Here is a 12,438-nt window from a genome sequence, read left to right as displayed (position 1 = left end):
ATCCCTAAAGCCCCACCTCAGTTTTCTTTCTCTATCTTCTGTCCATTCATTCATTCACTCAACATGTATTTATGGCATGCCTACTACTTACGGATTTGGCAGTGAACAGATGAAGCTTTGCCTTCACAGAGCTCACATTTTAGTGGGGGGCACAGAAAGACATGTGTAGGAACTGTTGTGGGAACTTTCCTGAGGCCCCTTTTCTTCCCTGTCTGCCGTGGGGGCACAAACCAGGACCCTTCTCCCACCTCCCCACTTTTCCTTGGACCCGAAGGCCTCAAGTAGTAGACATTGGCTGAATTGGACTGGATGTTGGTTTGAACCTTGTGAAAGAGGAAGTGGATCACAGCAGGACGCGATGTAGGGTTTGAAGGGCCTGGGGTCCTCGGGCGTGGGGGTGGGGTGGGCATGGAAGGAATGGGTTGAGGCCCCACGAGCCACAGAGCAGGCTTGATTCGGGAACTGCAAATCAAACCCACAGTGAGATACCATTTTCCACCCACCAGGATGGCTATGACAAAAAAAGAGGGGCAGTAATAAGTATTGGGGAGGATGGGGTGGAATTGGAACCTTCGCACCATGCTGGCAACAATGTCGGATGGTGCAGCCCACTTTGAAATAGTCTGGCAGCACCTCAACATAGAGATACCATTTGACCCAGCAGTTCCACTCCTAAGTATCTACCCAAGAGAAATGGAAACACAGGTCCAGGCAAAAACTCGTGCAGGGATGCTCACAGCAGCATTACGTGGTCCATCCATACAGTGGGGTATCATCAGCCCTAAAAAGGAACGAGGCACTGACACCTGTTGACCACCCAGATGACCCTTGAAAACGTGTGAGTACAAGAAGCCAGATGCAAAAGGCCACCTACTGTGTGATGCTGTCGATCTGGAGCCTCCAGAACAGGCAAATCCATGGAGGCAGAAAGCCCCCGAGTAGCTGTCAGGGACTGGGGGTGGGGGGGGGGGCTGGTGATGAACTGTAAATGCTCATGGGTGCTGGGTGTCTTTTTGGGGTGTTGAACATGTTCTAAATTGATTGGACACAACATGGTGAAGATACTGGAAACCGTTGAATTGTGTGCTTTAAAGTGGTGACTTGCTGCGTGGTTGGCGTTCTCTGGGCACTTGCCCTGGTTCCTGCGTAGTGATGGCGGGGACGTGCTCTATAGAGGGGATTTCGGGCTCAGCTCATGAGTCATCCCTGAGAGAGCCCCCCCCCCCCCCAATACCCACCTCTGTCACTGGTCATCTGTCTCAGCCCTTCTTTCCTTTATGGCCCTTCCCATCCTCAGGATCTTTTGCTTGTCTGCGGACCCAGTTCTATCGACTCTTGTTGGGCTGAGTTCCGTGACACCAGGGGCTAGTCTGCATCTTGTTCATCGTCCCATAGTAGGTGCTCAGATACCTGCTGAATGGATGGACCCTGATACGCTGCTAACAGCGGGGGGAGGTCTGGGCTGGGGTCCGCGCTCGCTTCAGGAGAGAGAGGCAGCAGAGCAGATCAGGGTGTCTCCGGCCCTGGTGGCTTTCTTTTTCTCTCTGTTGCAGTTCCAGGAGAATGTCTCTGGAAAGGAAGCCCAACGCCTGGTCTGGCTGGGAAGAGGCAAAAAAGGGGAGGGGAGCGGGAGTGGGGGCCGGCAGGCCTGGGGAGGAAGTCTGCAGCCCCAGGCTGCCGAGGGTGTGGCGTCTGTGTTTGCACCTTTGGAATGCAGCTGATTCACTCTGGGGGGAGCCCTGTGCGGCCACTGCTGCCGCCTTGGATCTGACATCTGGAGGCTGAATTCCAGGAGGAGAGAGACAGATTCCTGCAAGCAGATAGATGCCAACTTTGAAGGTCAAACTAAGCGATGGAGCTGCTTGAGGAGGGGGCCCAGAGAGTCCCACACTGCCCTACCCAGGATTCTGGGAGAGGTGGGACCCAGCCCCAAAAGGACCAGATCCTCTATGGGAACAGCCTTGGGCAGGGAAGCCAGAGCTCTGCAGTCAGACCTGGGTTCAAAGACCAGTTACTCAACAGTTCCTATAACTGCATGGGCCAAGGGCCTAGCGGATCCAGTGCTCAGCAATGCCACCAGGACACTGGCTTCCCTCTCCTGGCCCAGTGTCCTCTGTGTTGCTCTACTTTCCTGTCAGTGTTTCTGGAAGCCTGAGAACCCCCAGCTTGCCTCCCCCTGGGGCTCCAGCAAGCCCCTTGTCTTCTCAGGTCCCAGCTCATCTCAGATGCTGATGAGACAAGCCTGGCTCACGAGCTTGCCCCAGTACAGGGCCAATGCCCCTAGAACCACATGGCGAAAGTGGGAGTGAGGGGGCCCCCAAAGGAGCCAATGCCAGATGGTGGGCAGAAACAGCCCACACCCCCACTCTGCTAAGCTGCCTCTGCAGGACCGGCTTCTGGGGCACTGTGCTCCGCTTTATGGCTTTTACATACTGGGTGTCCCGCTGGCTAAGTTCTTAAGCTCTCAGAAGCTCATTTTCTTCATCTTTGAAATCTCACAGGATTCTTTTAAGGATTGAATGAGACAGTGTATGCAAATCCCTTGGCACCTTCCTGGCCCAGAGGAGACATGATGCTAACTAGTTCCCTTTCTCTTCCCTATACGAAGGTTCTAGGTGATTCTGTCTTGATCTATGTGGTCTGAAAGGGCAGTTCGTGTGTGTATGTGCAGTGTGTGTGTGTGTGTGTACTCACAGCAGGCCTGGCCCTTTACCTTCTCCAAGGCATTTGTACTATTTGGATTCTCCCGGGACAGGGTGGGGACTACACGGGACAGAGGGGAGAGGCAGGAGGGATAGGAGATGGGTGGAAGGAGAAGCCTGTGAGCCTCACCTGTGGGTCTTCAGGCTCAGGCCTGCCTCTGGAGTCCCTCTTTAGGTCCTCAGCTCCACCTGGGGCTGGAGGAAGGGCCCAGGCTCTGAGGAGTAGCTGCCTCTGTCCCTCCAGTGCCGCGTTATCAGTGTGTCTGGTCATTCGACACTGGGTATGGGGGCCCTGCCCTGGACCAGACTTGCTGATCTCATATATTCTCTCTCCCCAGGAACCTGGAAGTCTAGAGCTTCTGGGAGGGCGCAGGGCAGGCCTGCTGCAAGCTTTTTGTACTGATTTGTGAACCAAAGTAAAGTACCTCCCATAACCTGCTTGGGACATGCAGAGGGCTAGGATGGCCGTGCCACCCCCTGGGCTCAGCACCCTCCACCCCTACCAGCCCTCCACAGTGGCACATGTCTGAGCCTCTGTAAGTCCACCTGTGGCCTCATCCCCACTAAACTACTCAAGTCCTCCAACTCTGGCCGTTTGCTGCACCTCGGAGAAGCCTTTCCTGCCAGCCTCGTGCCTCTGGGTTATTCTCCCCGTGGCCTTGCATTCAGTAGCTCTGTGCAGAGCCGACATGGCAGCTGGCAGCTCCTGCCGTTGGTCACTCGTACGTGTCCTGTGTGCCATTAGCCCGACTCTGTCACTTGTCCCAGGCTTCCAGGACTGTTCTGCCCGGTTCTCTTCTGGGTGTCAAGCATTTAAAAATATGTTCATCTCTTTCATCATATGATAGACTCTCTGAAGTTGAAGGACATGGTAATGAAAGCTGCATTTTCTGAGCTCTTTCCACTTGTTTTTTTAAAAATTGAGATGTAGGAATGCTTGGGTGGCTCAGCTGGTTAAGCGTCCCACTCTTGATCTCAGTTTGGGTCTCAATCTCTGGGTGGTGAGTTCAGGCCCTGCATTGGCCTCCACGTGGGGTGTGGAACCTACTTAAAATAAATAAATAAAAATTGAGATATAATTCACATACCATAAAATTCACTCACCCAGTGGGTTTTAGCACATTCACAGAGTGGTACCTCCATTGCCACCAACTAATTCCAGAACATTCTCGTCATCCCAGAAAGAAACCCCTGCGGGTTTACCAGTTGCAACAAATGCACAGCTCACGTGGAGGCTGCTGATGGTGGGGGAGGCTGTGCATGTGAGGGGGGGCAGCCGCTGTGTGGGAAATCTGTGTACCTGCTGTTCAAGACGTCTGTGAACTTACAAGTGCTCTAAAAAAAATAGAATTGATTTAAAACAAAGCCAAAAAGAAACTGGGAATCCATTGGCAGTCCCTGCCCATTCCTCCCTCGCCCAGCCCCTGGCAACCGTCAGCCTGCTTTCTGTCTCTCTGGATTTGCCTGTTCTGGACATTGCATATCAGTGGAATCACACACATCGTGGCCTTCCGTGTCTGGCGTCGTGTCTCCGAGGTTCCTCCGTGCTGTGGCACACATCAGTGCTTTCTTCCTTCTTATGGCTGAATAATATTCCAGTGTTTCCTGGGCTATTATCAGAATTCGTCCATCCATTCATCCATCCATGGACATTTGGGTTGTTTTTACCTTTTGTGAATAATGCTGCTATGAATGTGCATGTACAAGTTTTTGTGAAGAAGAAGGTTTTCAGGGGCGCCTGGGTGGCTCATTCGGTTAAGTGTCTGCCTCTTGGTTTCGGTTCAGGTGGTGATCTCAGGGTTGTGAGATCGAGCCCTGAGCTGGGCTCTCAGTGTCTGCTTGGGATTCTCTCTTCCTCTGCCCCTCCTAGCTCATGCTTGCTCTCTCTAAATAAATAGATAAAATCTTAAAAAAAAAAAAAAAAAGAAAAGAAGAAGAAGAAGGTTTTCAATTGAAGTGCTTTTTGATAAACCCTTCATGTAATCTTCACAGAAACCCTGAATGTTGGTGCTGGTATGCTGCATCTTGGGCAGATCAGGAAACTGAGGCTCAGAGAGGGGAGTCAAGGTCACGCTGCTGGAAGGGCTGGGATTCTCCAGCTCCTAGTCCCTGGGCAGGCTCCCATGATTCCTACTGAGGTGTTGCCATTGGTTTTAGCAGAGCCTTGCGGTGTACTGCCCCACAGGCACGCTGTCATCTGTCAAGGAGCCGTGCGCCTGCCCTGGTGACGCACCTCGGGCTTATGGGAGGTCCTTCCTGCCACAGATTCATCCACGATCTGGGACCAGGCATTTCCCCTGCCTCCTCTGGATGATGCTCTCACCTTGATTTCCTGGGGGTCCCGGGGCTGCCTTTCTTGGATTTGGCACGTAGTCTTATGTTCACCTGTGGGTGAACTTTGCTTTTTCCACCTTCGCACATGGCATGGTGGCCGAGTGCGCCAGTCAGACAAGCCCAGGTTCAAGTCTGCTCTGGCGCTCTGGCTGTGTGGCTTTGAGCAAGTTTCTTAACTTCTCTGAGTCTCTGCTCATTGGTAGTGGTGGTCCTAATAATACTACCTGTGAATCCACTGATGTGGTGGATGAGGACTGACGGAGAGAAGGGAGGTGAGGTACTCAGTCCAGTACCTAGCACCTCACACACACTTGGGAAGTGACCGGTCTCTGGTTGGTTCTCACTGCAAAGGCAGGCTGGCAGCCAGCCCAGGGACAGGGCAGGGAGCTGTGTGTGTCTCCTTGCCCTGGAGCCTTGGGAGGCTCCTATGACTTAGTTCTGCTCAAGGAGGGGGATGTCAAGGCCAGGCTACTGAGGTCGGGACCCCAAGGAACGTTCCGTTCTCCCCAGTCTGCCCTTTGCCCGGCTCCCCTCCTGGTGCTCTGGCAAAGCTTGGTGGGGTCCAGTACATTCTCTTCTGGTTGCCTGGTGACGGCCTTCAACCCCTTCCCCAGATCTGTAGCACAGACCTGCAGCCCCCTGGTCCATGGGCTTGGATACTGGCCATGACTGTGGACCACCCTGTGTGGTTGCCGTACACCCCCCCCCCCTCCGGCACAAGGCAGGAAGGGCAGCCGTTCTGAGGGGATGTGGTCTGGCCTTGGGAGTGGAGCCTCAGGGTCCTGCCAGGGAAACCCTCTCTTTTCGAGGCTGCTGAGACTCAGCCTTTCCCAGCCCTGCCCCTCTCCTCCTGCTTCTCACATTGCAGCTTCTGAGTTCCTGGCACCACCCCGTGCCGCGGCTGCCGCTGCTGAGGCCACTGCAGTAGACAGAGTTAACCCCCGGTGTGCTGGTGCTGGCGGTAGCATGGCCAGAAATGAACAGCAGGGACTCAAGGTCCAGAGGCGCTTAGGGAGGAGAAAGCCGACCCGAAACCAGTCCCTTTACTCCAGCCTGGATCCCCACCAGGATGCTTCTCTCTTCTCCTTCCTCCCTGTCTGACCAAACTTGAATACAGTCTTTCCTGACCCCAAGGAGTTGTTTCTTCCTTTGGCTGTCTGGGCAGTGACGGTTGACCACGGAATGTGGGTTCTATCTCACCACGTCCTTGACCTTGTCATTTCATGCAGACCATGTTTTCTCCTCTCCACCGGCGCACCCCCTCCCCCAACCCAGGTCAGCTCCTCTCTTGCACCTGGCCTCATCTGGCCAGTACCCTGCCACCAGTAGCAGGTGAGCTCGAGAGTCCTGAGGCCAGCATGGGAACCACTCTGGGGGCAGGGGCATGGGCGGCTGTGGGGGGCCTGAAGGGAGCCAGGCACTGGCCCTGACTAGTGGGGATGATCTTGGGCAGGTCCCTAGGGTATACCAGGACTTCAGGTGCCATAGTGAGGACCAAACAGAATGGGAGTAAAGCCACCAGAGCAGCACCTCTCCCGTGGGGGCGCAGGCCACGGATGCACATAGACTCACGTGCCTCTGGATACGCTGGGGCTCTGAGCCCACCCCTCCCCAGGGAGACCCACTCCCGCAGCCTCCCCGGTCTGCTTTGTCATCAGAGCAGGCCTCTGTCCCTTCCCCCACTTGGCCAGTCCCAGCCCATCCTCTTCTATCCTCAGATGGGACTTGAGGTCCTGCCTTCCCTCCCCTCCTTCAGAGGAGAGCTGACTTCCCAGACAGACACTGAACACCCTCCCTGAGCTCAACAGCATCCCTAGTTGTCCTCTTCCAGTGGCTCTATGCTTTGTACCTTTCCCCTGAGCCCCAAATACTCCCTCCTGGATTTTTGTGTGCCTCTGCTCAAACTTTGCCCTCTCTGGCCACACTCCCTTGGTTTCAGGGCTGACTTGCTCTCATTTTTTTTTTTTTTAAGATTTATTTACTTATTAGAGAGAGTGGGAACACATGTGGGGGGGGCAGAGGGAGAGGGACAGAGAATCCCAAGCAGACTCCCCAATGAGTGCAGAGCCCAGCCCAATGGGGCTTGATGTGGGGCTTGATCCCACAACCCCGAGACCATGACCCGAGCTGAAATCAAAGATATTGATCAAAGATCAATAACTGACTGAGACACCCAGGCACCCCCTGACTCGCTCTCATTTTAACGTTGACCAGATGCCCCGAGACTCTGTCCCCACTTCCCCCTGAACTCGCTGGTGGGAAGGGCCTGGGCTGGGTGTCAGGTCCCACATTTCCCTGGGGGAAAAGTCCCTAATAGAAGGAGGTGAAGGTTTCCCATGGAATGTGATGGAAGGAGCTGGGTGTTGACCAGCTCCAGGATGGGGCACAGTGATGGAGGTAAGCAGGGGTGAGGGCAATGGGCTGCCCTCCACCCCAGTGGGTTGAAGTGTCAGGCCTGGAGACACCGGGAACAGGACGGGAGATGGGGACAGGGGTGCATACCAGAGGTGGACTTCCACCCCCCTTTCAAGGGCTTGCTTATGAGCAAAGTGAATCAGATTAAGCTTGAAGAAGGAAGCGGGTATCAGGAGGCCAGGGCCTTAGGTACGTAGACAAGCCGGACGCCCCCCAGATCTGCGGAGCTGGGGGTGTGGGGATGCAGGTGGTCAGCCCCTCCACCCCAGTACCTACCTTGGGTTCCCCAAATGTGTTCAAGCCAGCCTTACACACAAAGCGTCGTGTGTGCCAGGCGCCCTCTAGTGGTTGGGGGACCCTAGCTGCCTTGGCCCAGCGATCGCCCTCTCTAGGCTAGTAAAGGGGACCTGGGCACTGGGGATATTGGCCTTTGCTCCAAACCCCAGGAGGGCCATCTGACTCTTATTCTGCCTTCCTGGGAGCATTCAGGATGCTCTCTCCGACAGGAGCATTTTGCTTCTACGGGGTCTCATCCCAGCTCCAACAGCTGGTACCAACCCCCCTCCTCCCCCCCCACCCCGTCCCCGCAACCAGCAGGCTGGGGTCCCCATATACACCAGAGCATGCTGGGGCTCAAAAGGCCATCTGGTACACCCCCCCCAGGCCCTGGCATATTTGTGTAGAGGAAGAAGCCTTCAGTTAGGGTTGGGGCCCTAGATTACTGTTTAGGCTCCCTCTCCAGTTCTCTGAATGTCCTTAGGGAAATCCCTTAACTCCCTTGTCACCTCCCACATGTTCCCCCATCTGTGGCATCTCATAAGACCCCCAGTGACGTTTGTCCTCCAATCCTGCCCTCATGTTGGGCATGGGGGGTATCTGTGCGTATGGTGTAACTCCTGTGATTAGCTTATGTGAGATGGCACAGTTGACCCCGAGGTAGACAGATTAATCAACGAGCCCTTTACAAGCAGGGAGTTTTCTCTGGCTGCCTTTAGAAGAGGAAGTTAGAGACTCAAAGTGAGAAAGGGGTCGGTGAGGGACATCCTCTGTTGCTCAGATGAGGGGGCCACAGGGCAAGGACCTGAGAATGGCTTCTAGGCGAGCCCTGTTCCCGGCCAATAGCCAGCAAGACAACAGGGACCTCAATCCTGTAGCTGAGAGGAACTGATTTCTGCCCACAGCCAGTGAGCTTGGAAGAGGATCAGAGTCCCAGAATGAGATCATAGCCCCTGCCCACACCTGGATTTCAGCTGGTGACACCCTAAGCTGGGAACCCAGTCATGCCTTACCTGGCCTTCTGACCTCCTGAACTGAGTGATGATAAATGGGTGCTATTCTTTTTTTTTTTTTTTTTTTTTTTAAGATTTTAGAAAAAGATTTATTTATTGGGGCACCTGGGTGGCTCAGTTGGTTAAGTGTCTGCCTTTGGCTCAGGTCATGATCCCAGAGTCCTGGGGTCCAGCCCCACCCCACATCTGGCTCCCTGCTCAGCGGGGAACCTGCTTCTCCCTCTGCCTCTACTTGCTGCTCCCCCTGTTTGTGCTCTCTCTCTCTGACAAATAAATAAATCTTAAAAAAAATAAAATGTACGATCAGGTGGTTTTTAGTATATTCACAGAGTTGTGCAATCACGGCCAAGGTCAATTTTATTTTATTTTATTTTTAATTTTTTTAATTTTTTAAAAAAGATTGTATTTATTTATTTGACAGAGATAGAGACAGCCAGTGAGAGAGAGGGAACACAGGCAGGAGGAGTGGGAGAGGAAGAAGCAGGCTCCCAGCGGAAGAGCCTGACATGGGGCTCGATCCCAGAACTCCGGGATCACGCCCTGAGCTGAAGGCAGACGCTTAACGACTGAGCCACCCAGGCGCCCCCAAGGTCAATTTTAGAACATTGTCATCGCCCCAAGAACAAATCCCCCCCTACCCATTAGCAATCACTTCCCATTTCCCCCGATTCCCCCTTATTCCCTGGTAAGCTCATCGCTTTTCTGTCTCTATGAACTTGCCTGTTCTGTACTGTGGTCTTTTGTTTCTCGCTTCTTTCACTCAGCGTGGTGTTGTCGAGATCCATCCATGTTGTGATACGGATCTGTACTTCATTCCTTTTGTTAACTGTATTGAGATATAATTCACATACTGTACAACTCACCCATTTAAAGTGTTCAGTTCCGTGGTGAGCATGGTGTCATGTATAGAGTTGTCGGATCACTACGTTGTATACCTGAAACTAATGTAACATTGTGTGTCGACTGTACTTCAGTAAAAAAAAAAAAAAATCAGTGTACAATTCAATGGTTTCTAGTATATTCACACAACTTGTCCAACCGTCATCACAGTCAATTTTAGAAAATTTCATCTTCTCAAAAAGAAACTCCATACCCATGTGAAGGCACTCCCCATTCCTTCCTGCTCCCAGCCCCTGGCAACCACTCATTTACTGCCTGTCTCTGTGGATTTGCCTATTCTGGATATTTCACTTAATGGAATCATACACTGTGTGTCCTTCCGTGACTGCCTTCTCTCACTGAGCATTGGGTTTTCAAGGTTCATCCATGTGGTGGCATGTATTGGTACTTCGTTCCTTTATTTATTTATTTATTTATTTATTTATTTATTTATTTTTAAAGATTTTATTTATTTATTTGCCAGAGAGAGAGACAGCCAGCGAGAGAGGGAACAGAGGCAGGGGGAGTGGGAGAGGAAGAAGCAGGCTCCCAGCGGAGGAGCCTGATGTGGGGCTCGATCCCAGGACTCCGGGATCACGCTCTGAGCCGAAGGCAGACGCTCAATGACTGAGCCACCCAGGCGCCCCAGGTACTTCATTCCTTTAAACATTTTTTTCTTTTTTTTTTTTTTTAAGAGAGGGGTGCCTGGGTGGCTCAGTTGGTTAAGTGTCTGCCTTTGGCTCAGGTCATGATCCCAGGGTCCTGGGATCGAGCCCTGCAATCGGCTCCCTGCTCAGTGGGGGGTCTGCTTCTCCCTTCCCCTTTGCCCCTCCTCCCTTCTTGTGTTCTCTCTCTTTCTCTCTCTCTCTCTCAAATAAATGGAATCTTAGAGAGAGAAAGAGAGGGAGAGAGAGGTGGGAGGAAGGGCAGAACGAGAGGGAGAGAGAGAGAGAATCTTAAGCAGGCTCCATCCCCAGTGCAGAGCCCCCGGGGCTGGGTGCCACAACCCCCAGATCACGACCTGAAGTGAAACCAAGAGTCAGAGCCTTAACTGACTGAGCCACCCAGGGGCCCCAGTACTTTGTTCCTTTTCATGGCTGAGCAGTACCTTTTGGATGCAGAGACCACATTTTTTTGTATTCATTTATCCGTGTAAAGCCTGTTGATGACTCTCATTTACTCTTCCTACCTGGAATTTGGGGATGGGACTGGGGAAGTGTAGCAGTGGGGAAGAAGGCAGCTGGGTGGGCTCCTGTTTGACAATGTAGAGGAAGGAGGCCACACTGCGGTCACAGCTCTTTTCCTCAGGTCAAGCCCGCCCCCTCCCCACACCTACTTTGTAGAGCAGTATCTGCCCAGGGTCTGCAGCCAGAGTTCAGCTGCAGGTAGGCCAGCTGTGCGTCAGCTCCGTAGATGATAGTCTGCATTTCTAACACAGATCATCCACCAGGGCAGTGAGCTGCTCACAGTCTTTACAGAGACCACCCCCACCCCCCGTACATACAATTTAAAGGGCAAGTAGTCTGCAGGCTGATTGTCAAACCACCTGACCCTATGTGCAGGCATCTACTGTAAAGCACAGCAAAGAACCTTACAGGACACCTGTTCTTTTCACCTGTGGCAGGTTTTAGCAGGAAGGGAGAAAAACTTGGCCCCTCCTCTGTCCCTCCCCTGCACACTACCACCAAACCCTCTCATTCTTCCTGGGCCGGCTCAGATGCCTCTGGTCACTGCTGCCCATGGCAACCTGGCATCAGTGGTAACAACTACCACTTACTAATGCTCCGACATGCCAGGAGGATCACAGGCTTCTTGCAGCAGCCTGTAAGCCACGTGCTGTATGGCCTCTGTGTTACGGATGAGGAAGCTGAGTCAGGTTAGGAAACTTGCCCATGGTCACCTTAATACCTGAAGCTGTGGTTCAGGTAGAACCTGGATTCTGAAACACACCATATGGCTTCTCGTCCTTTCTGGAACTCTGTTGTCCAAAAAGCAGGGAGTGTGTGCAGACAGAGACAAAGTCCAAGGACTTTGGCTGTGGGGGTGTCCCAGATGCCAAGCAAAAAAGAACAAGAAAGCCACATACAGTGAAGACAGAAAACAGAGCTCCTTGGAGGTCACCAGTGATGCAAGATTAGTTTTCATGGAGTTGGGTGGGGGCAGGAGAGAAGGGGAGATTGAACAAAACACCCACTTCAGGGAGTTCTGCTGTAAAGAACAGCGGGGAGAGAGTGGTAGCTGGAAGGGGTGGAGGGTTGTGGGTGTTTTGTTTTGTATTTGTAAATGGGAATAACATAGCTTGTTCTTGGTGATGGAAATGACCCGATAGAGAGCACACAGTGAGGATGTGGGGGAGACATCTTTGAATGATACTCATGGAGGGGTTGTCCGTGCATGGACAGAGCCCAGACATTCATCCGGACGTGGGCCAGATGACAGGTACAGACAGGGAGGCGCAGACGGCAAGAGGAGCAAGGGGGATCTTTCTTCAAGGCTGGTCCCATTTCCTCAGAGAAACAGGACCTGAAGTCACGTAGCTGAGTGAGAAGGTGGGGAGATGATGAAGGTCTTGAGGAGAGAGGAGAAGGTGGAAGGAAAAACGGACCACGGCAATAGAGGCTCCACTGTGGGATTTGAAAATAAGATCAGTCCGCTAGGTTGTGGGATTTCCTTTTCTTGGGGCTGTTCGGCTAGTCGGGAGAGTAGGGGTAAGGCAGGCGGGGTTAGACATGCAAGGGAAGGATTATATTCATGGGTTGTGATTCTAAGTTGGACAAGGAGGGAAGTGAGACAACAAAGGGGCAAGGCATTGGCAGGAT

General features: G+C 52.9%; 1 protein-coding gene across 1 annotated transcript in view; it reads left to right on the top strand.

Moving 5' to 3' along the window:
• The window catches only part of TFAP4 (transcription factor AP-4), a 32,193-nt gene that overhangs the window by 4,086 nt on the left and 15,669 nt on the right, over nucleotides 1–12,438 (top strand). The gene's annotated exons all lie outside the window — the stretch shown is intronic.

The sequence above is a fragment of the Ursus arctos genome, unplaced genomic scaffold, assembly GCF_023065955.2.
Source record: "Ursus arctos isolate Adak ecotype North America unplaced genomic scaffold, UrsArc2.0 scaffold_2, whole genome shotgun sequence".
In the NCBI taxonomy this organism is placed as follows: domain Eukaryota; kingdom Metazoa; phylum Chordata; class Mammalia; order Carnivora; family Ursidae; genus Ursus; species Ursus arctos.
The sequence above is the reverse complement of the archived record's forward strand: the minus strand, read 5'-3'. Positions and strand labels throughout refer to the sequence as shown.